Consider the following 7553-nt stretch of genomic DNA (forward strand, 5'->3'; position numbering starts at 1 on the left):
GTGTGTGTGTGTGTGTGTGTGTGTGTGTGTGTGTGTGTGTGTGTGTGTGTGTGTGTGTGTGTGTGTGTGTGTGCATGTATGCGTGATTTGTGTGTGAGTGGGTATTCCTTCAAAGATCCTTCAGGGTGAGAGTAAAGGAAGTAAACAGCCAGCGTTACCAACTCATCACCACCATCAACACCAGTTGATCAGATCAGAAGTGCACTTCAATACTTTACTTTTACAACCCCTTAAGACACTACCCCTGTTATAAAAAAGCTGGAGAGTAGTGGGGAGAGAGAGATGTAGCAGGGCTGGGAAATGACAGGCCAGTCTTGAACCTGGGCTCCTTTGTTCACTATAAAATACTGCAAGCCAGTTAAACATAAAAAAGTAAGTTGTCCTTCCGCCTTAAAGGTGGGATAGGAGATGTTTTTCTGGCACATATTTTACCATATCATCTGAAAAACTCCTCATGACGCCATAGCACCCATTGAAATAGAGTGTTTGGAAAAAAAACGAAATCTTTTGGTCCAGTCTAGAGGGCGTAGTCAGAAGAAAACGGCAACCAATAGAAGTAATACTCATCATCACTTCTATTGGTTTCTGACACGTCCATCAACCGCCAGCACTCACCCCTCCTCCCTGCGCGTTCACCGACTCGACCGACCCCGCCCCCATCATTCATGCACACACGACAAGGCTCATCATCACTCGGCTAGTAGCAAGGTAACGAGAGTTAGCAGCAGGCTGAGCTACTTGAAAACTTTGGTGGCTTTTGCAGAGCTACAGGAAGAACTTTGGCTTTTGGAACACTGGACTAACCATGTCAGGATAACATACTCCCTTGGATTATAGTCATATCGGACTCGCAAGACCAGACTCCAACACGGGCTGAAAATTTGAAATGGGACCTGACACTCTTGGACACAGATGTCGGCTACGGCAGCGGCTTCAAATACGCTTTGGTGACCATATTTCTAATCGAGAGGTGAGATAATATATTTGTCTGTATAATATTTTGTGAATTGGTTTAGGACACAGTGGTGTCTTTTTTTAAGCAAGTATCCATTGAGAGGGGTCAGAGGATTAGCTCAAGCTCCAATATATCTAGCTGCTACCTTGCTTAACATAGCTGCTACCTCAATCGCTTTGTTTTTTCCCCCCTGTGGCATTTATTCTGTGCACATGAACACGTTTTCAGAATTGCTATGTGTAACTCAGACGGTTACTCTTGTGTGTTTTGCTACTAGTTGTGCGAACGAGCCAGACAAACCAGCTGGGAGGAGGACGGAAGCACCCCTTCTCCATCCGCGTTCAGTTGCTAAATACTGATTCACCCCGTAGTAAGTAACCTACCATGTTTACGCACACATTACTTTGACCAGCAAAGCCCATGTCTTTCTAGTGGTTTACAAAAATATATCGTTTGCATGTTTTGCTTTGGTACGTCTCTGTTGTATGACTCTGGTAATAGTAGCAAGCACAAGCACAACCTGTTCGCCGCTCCAGCATTGCAAAATAGATTGCCTTGGGTTTTCAAATGTTTACATGATTGTGGGTGTAATGTTGTTAACTCGCTGATGTCGTTTTTGAGGAGACGGTAGTTTTGCATTTGATAAATACCACCTAATGACCATGACGGCTACACGGCAGATCTTTATTGTGATGGCTACACTGAATGATCACATGGAGATGCCGGCACATTATTTGTTTTACCCTGGTTATTGAAATGTTCTGCTTTGTCCATTCCAAGGTGTGGTGTTTTCCATAGCTGTTCCTTGCTCCTGTATCACAACATATCAAGGCTGCCAAGTAAATGAAGAATGAATCACCGCACACTGGTAGTTTATTTTATTCATGTTTGTGGGTGTAATTTCGTCCAGTTGCAGATACTACTATCCTTTTTGGAATGATCTGCCTTTGAAAAACAATGGTTCTATCTGACAAAAGCGAACAGATCCTGTAGTTGTAATTGATACACTAAATTATGATATTCCTATGTGTGCGCGCGCACGCGCCAAGTTTTCAATTCAACACACTGGGACACTTTTCAGTCTTTGAGGTTGCTGGAATCAACACAGACTACCTCCATGCACCTTATCAGAACACTTTGCATGTTTTTTGTATACTTGTCCCCTTTGTGTATTGCTGCTAATCTTTCTCTTTCTAGGTTCTGTTGGTTGCATGCAGATTGTGCCAGATGATTTATCTGTCTATGGTCTAAGCATGGGCTCTGTGCTAATATGCAATTTGTGCTCTTTTTTCCCTCAGGTCAACAGCAGACAGGGTCCTTCCACAACCACATACTTATGCCAGTAAAAGCCACAGCTTTTCTCCTCCAATCCAAGAAGCCTGGACTGCAGTCACCATCTCAACACACCAACCAAGAGAAAGGCGGATGGCTCAATTCAGTATGTAGTTCTGCAAATATTCTCAAAGGTCTTCACAGCCCCCCATGGTGCTGAATGCATTTACATTTATTTGTGTAAGGTAAAAACAATGCTGATTACAGAACATAACTAGGGCCATGAATGAAATTTGAGGTAGCAGCCAGTCATCACCTGATGGTGAGAGGTGGTCCTAAGATCAGAGAGAAGCAGGTTGAAATCCCATCCTTACCTCTCCCTACCTACACCTCCATCCACAGCTGAAGTGCACTTGAGCAAGGCACACAAGTCCACTTAGGTCCTGGGACTGTAGCCAACACCCTGTAAAACCCTGCTGTGTAATTTGATGTAATGAAGCCCTAATATAGTCTAACACATTGCTTGTTACAGATATGGAAAATTGCACAATAAAAGTTCCAGGACATGAAGGCTGCATACTGTGAACGTCAACCTTCAGGGCACCGTCCTGCGCAGAAGACTTTCTACCCTAAGAGGGATGGCTGACCGCAGACACTCACAACCAGGTGAGCCCAGATAAAGGAGTTATTTTTGGTGTCCCAGGTTACTTACATTTAAAATGTCACTGGAGCTACTGTCAGATATGCGATTTCTAATTCTGTTTATCTTTTTACAGCACAGACGCCTCCAACCTCAGACTAGGCCCTTCACAGTTGCTGCACTTACCCACCTTCCCAGAGTTTTTGTGTGGTAATGACAACTGTAAATATAGTATAAAGTAATGTATCTAGTGTCATGTGTAATACATTGTTTAAATTGTCCATACATTTCAATGACAGTAAATATTGGTGGACACAATTTGACTGTGTGGCTTTTTTTTTAAATTCATTCTCTGACTGAAAATGCATGGTTACATAATTTATATATTCCACAAGACCACAATCAGAAGATTATTTGACAGGTTGCATTTATTTTCTATGTATACATGGTTCCAAACCAAAAAGGTGAGATGTACAGATGAATGCTCCTACAGATAATGAAAAATAATAAAACTCTGCACACTGCCGGTTTGTGTGTTTTATACCGTACTCTGTATAAACCTTTTATATTGATCTAGTGGAGCAGGGTAACCCTGGCTAATCCTGGGTATTGTACTGTGTATTACAACGTCAGCCCTGTTCAAGTGCCCCATACTGTCTGTAGGCTGCATGCCTGAAGAGACCGTTTCTCTCACCTGGTCCTACATCAGCCCAAAGTCTTATCAAAACTGAGAACACCACAGCATTTCCTTTCAATGTTCATGGGCATCTCCTTACAGATTGCGCAGAGGCGCCAGGTTGGTTGTGCTACTGGGCTGTGACTGAGGACCAGATGTCATGTGCCAGGTCGAACATCAAACTGGGGTCACGGGTCAGGGCACGCTGCAGTAACCGATGGGATTGCTTCAAATTCAATGATTGAATCAAGGCCTGCAAAGCAATAAATACATTTTATGTAGTGCATTTTCTATTTGATGATGGGGACTAAATAACTCTATTGACAATAAGACCAATATGGACATAAGCAATCATTATTGTGTATATAAATAAAGATGTGCCAATTATATGCATACAACATTTTCAGTCAATTTCTTACAAACTGGTGTTGTGCCAGGGGTTACACAGATGTATGAGGTAGATGGGCTTTTATGGATGTACTTGAACTACCACTGGTGTTGTGTACCTACAACCATGTAATATCACACTACTACTCATAGGAGTAGAAATATTGTAATGGTTATCACAACAGGTGTACTCGTGTAGCCTACTCGTGTTGCGATATAGAGTACATCCGTTGTGATAACATCCATTACAATACTTACACATCTGGAGGAATACAGCAGGACATAATGTTATTGAGGGATGAATGTACATACAGTTAGCAGGGCGTCAATTCTGTTGGAGTCTCCCTAATCAATACCCCGACCTCTGCTGCGTCTATCTTCCTCCTCCTCCATCTCTGGCCATCGGTCCTACTGGGCTGTTAGGTCGTTATGATTGTGATGGGCCAGGAAAGTCAGAGCTGGAGCTCTCGTGGTCGTGGAAGGTCTAAAGCATATGAAAATATCGTCAGCCAAAACAATTTCATTAGCGTTGATCAGTTCGGTTGTTTTTCTTTACTCCCTCTGTCCCTGTGTCTGCGCGTGCGACAACCCAAGTGAAATCTGAAGTCATAGCCTAAAACACTACGGATTGTGGTGTCGGGTATATATAAATACAATAGTAAAATGTATACTGCGGTACACATCTGTCAAAATAAATCCGTGTCAGTACTGTAGCTACTGGCTAGAACTACTGTCTAGGGATGACAGTATAGCATCTGTCATCAGTGTTAGGAAGTTAGAATGAGATATCTAAGTAACACGTATCAAGTCAAGTTCAATAACTAATCTAGTATACATCTACTGTCATCAATATTTCTTGAAATGGCAACCACGCGGCCTGTGCGTTTATTGTGATGTTGAACATTCTTACCGTAGCCGGAGACAGTGCCATGGCTGGAAGTTAGCTTGGCTAATCGATTTGTCGTGGCTTCTAGCCCGCCCCCGCCTCGTGAGCTCTCGTGGGTTCCCGGGATAATCCGAACACTTGACAGACTGCATGCGCGTTCATGTGTTTTGAAGGCGTGGCTTTGAGGGGAGGGCTGAAGGGAGAGGCGGGCTGTGTATTTTCAAAAATATAGCTCACAGGAACCGTTTTTCAAAGATCTCCAACCCTACCTTTAAGTTTGCAAGTTAACAAAAACGACTTCTCCAAGTTGAGTTAACTTACAAACTTGAGGCAGCAGGACACTTTTTTACTTTTAACTGCCAGAAATGTTTTACAGTGTATATGGTACGGGTCCCTTGTAAATAGTAGAGGTGCTCTATGCAGTGCGTATCAGCCTCTCCATTGATTTTACATTTGGTTTGATTCTAGTCCTTTTTTTTTTTAAAGCCCCCATTACCTGTGACCGAGACAAGCTCCCCCAGGCTCCTACAGATATATATACACTAAAAATTGTAAGGGATTAATTACGATGACTCTTGCTCAATGTATTAATCAATGCCTTCCTTGACTTTACATGTTCATTTAGTTTTGATTTGGCTTAATTATAATCACAACCTCAACGCAAATGAAACTCCATAGACCTCGTGAAATCTCTGGCCCAGACCCCAAGATTAAGAACCACTGCCCAGATTAAGAACCACCGCTCTAGACTGAGACTAGAAACCTGACCTGAGACTTGAAGAGCGGGATGTGTTTAATGAATGGTAGTGAATTAAATGGTAGTACTCGCTAATGTCTGCCATCAATTCCTAGATGGAATACGTGTCACCGGCCCGCACCACTGGTTAAAAGAAAGAGATTTCATTCCCCGCTCTTGATGTATGACTCGGGTTATTTTCTGCTGATGATAGCAGCAAACACAACCACCTAGAGTACGGCACGATATGATTATATGATGTGATACTACATAATGAGGACGAAAAACATCAATTCTAACCAAATAATCATCGGCGTCCACCTTTTGCAAATATTCGTCTTTATTACGGGCGTAATTAACATTTAATAAAATCATGGCCCATGAAATGTTAATGGGTTCGATCGGGGAGCCAGGGATGGAAATTCCTGCAGGTGGGAAATCGATGTGGATGGACTAGAGTGCCGAAAGCATTGGGTAGGTGATTTATCTGCTCATTCAGGCGCCTCTTCATTTGGCTCGCTGCTTACGTGTACATACACACCACATACACACTCATACATGCATGCGTGCACGTTCACAAGAGGGTACGCACGCTGGCACGTACAGCCGCGCACCCCCCCCAACACACACATACATTCACACATGCATACTGGCACACAGGCACCCCCCCCCCCCAACACACACACACATTCCTGCATGCATACTACCACACATACACACTCGGGAACACACACACACATGCACACGCGCGTGCACACGCACACACACACACGCACACACACATACACACACACATACACACACACTGCATTTCAGATGTACACAATGTCTGAATAAAACTTTTCCTTTCCTTGCTGGAAATACCATCTCCATTACCAATTCTTCTCTTCGTTCATCAGTCTCACGCCATGTCTCCTTATCTGCCTCTCCCTATAAAACTTCTTTGTGTATGGCTACCTCTGTGTATGCATTTTTTTCTCTCTGTCTCCCTCTTTCTTTCTCTTTTCTTTTCTCCATGTCCATGCATCTCTCTCCCTCTCATGCCCTCTGTCGTTCTCTTTCTCACTCTCTCTCCTGCCGAGCTATACCTCCACCCGTCCTTCTCCCTCCATCATTTCTCACTGTGCGAATGGATGATGCTGTGAAGCAATTAGCTTCACTACGAAGGTGGTTTTCCATTTATCCAGCACCGCTGCCCAGTGTGTTTACTGCAGTATGAAAACATGTTTCATGGACCCTTAATTTAGTCTCTATATGCCAGAGGTGTGCATAATTACCTGAGTGAGACAAATACGCACACACACAGTCAGACACACATAGACAATACGCATGCACGCACGCACAGAAGCACTCACACATGCAGACACTCACACAAAGTATACACACAGAGGCACGTGCAATTGTGTGTGCAAATACGAATGCACAAGGTCCGACACATATGTGCACACGGTAACACTTTATTTTAGGTACACATCTATTAGCACTAATACATACAATGTCCCTGTATAAGTAACTTGTAAGGCATGTACAAAGCAAAATCAAACATTTGTAAGGCATGTATTCACAAATGTCTTGTTCTTGCACAATAAGGGATTTATTACCAATTTAACCTTAGTAAGGACATAGTAGGCCTTAGCGTTTGCTTAGTACATGCCTTACAAGTTACTTATTCAGGCATTAACATTGTATGTATTAGTGCTTATAGATGTATCCCTAAAATAAAGTGTTACCGTGCACACATATAAACACAAGTTCACACATTCTCATACATACACATGTACATGTACACACACATTTTCACGCACGCACACACACACGCACACGCACACATATGCACAGTATGCACACATACACACACACAGTATGCACACATACACACACAGTATGCACACACAAATCTTGTTTTTTTTTCTTCAAAAGGACATACAGTATAAACATCAGGGAAAATGAATTTGACCTTCGTGTCACAGCGGAAAAATAAACCAAGGTGCTTTTGATACA

General features: G+C 42.9%; 2 long non-coding RNA genes across 4 annotated transcripts; one reads left to right on the top strand and one right to left on the bottom strand.

Moving 5' to 3' along the window:
- Nucleotides 1-687: 687 nt before the first annotated feature.
- On the top strand, nt 688-3244 carry LOC134464392 (uncharacterized). Of its 3 annotated transcripts, XR_010037876.1 has the most exons (5): nt 688-970; nt 1233-1325; nt 1736-1823; nt 2254-2893; nt 3004-3244. It is a non-coding gene; the product is annotated as an uncharacterized LOC134464392 (long non-coding RNA). The 3 variants fall into 3 exon arrangements; XR_010037877.1 differs by lacking the exons at nt 688-970; nt 1233-1325; nt 1736-1823 and having other exon boundaries at nt 1835-2467; nt 2760-2893; nt 3004-3239; XR_010037875.1 differs by lacking the exons at nt 688-970; nt 1233-1325; nt 1736-1823 and having other exon boundaries at nt 1835-2393; nt 2760-2893; nt 3004-3237.
- An 86-nt stretch (nt 3245-3330) lies between these two features.
- On the bottom strand, nt 3331-5084 carry LOC134464393 (uncharacterized). Its single transcript, XR_010037878.1, has 3 exons — nt 4841-5084; nt 4243-4414; nt 3331-3796 (listed from the first exon to the last, which is right to left on the bottom strand). It is a non-coding gene; the product is annotated as an uncharacterized LOC134464393 (long non-coding RNA).
- Nucleotides 5085-7553: the final 2469 nt, after the last annotated feature.

This window comes from Engraulis encrasicolus, chromosome 15, assembly GCF_034702125.1.
Source record: "Engraulis encrasicolus isolate BLACKSEA-1 chromosome 15, IST_EnEncr_1.0, whole genome shotgun sequence".
Lineage (NCBI taxonomy): Eukaryota > Metazoa > Chordata > Actinopteri > Clupeiformes > Engraulidae > Engraulis > Engraulis encrasicolus.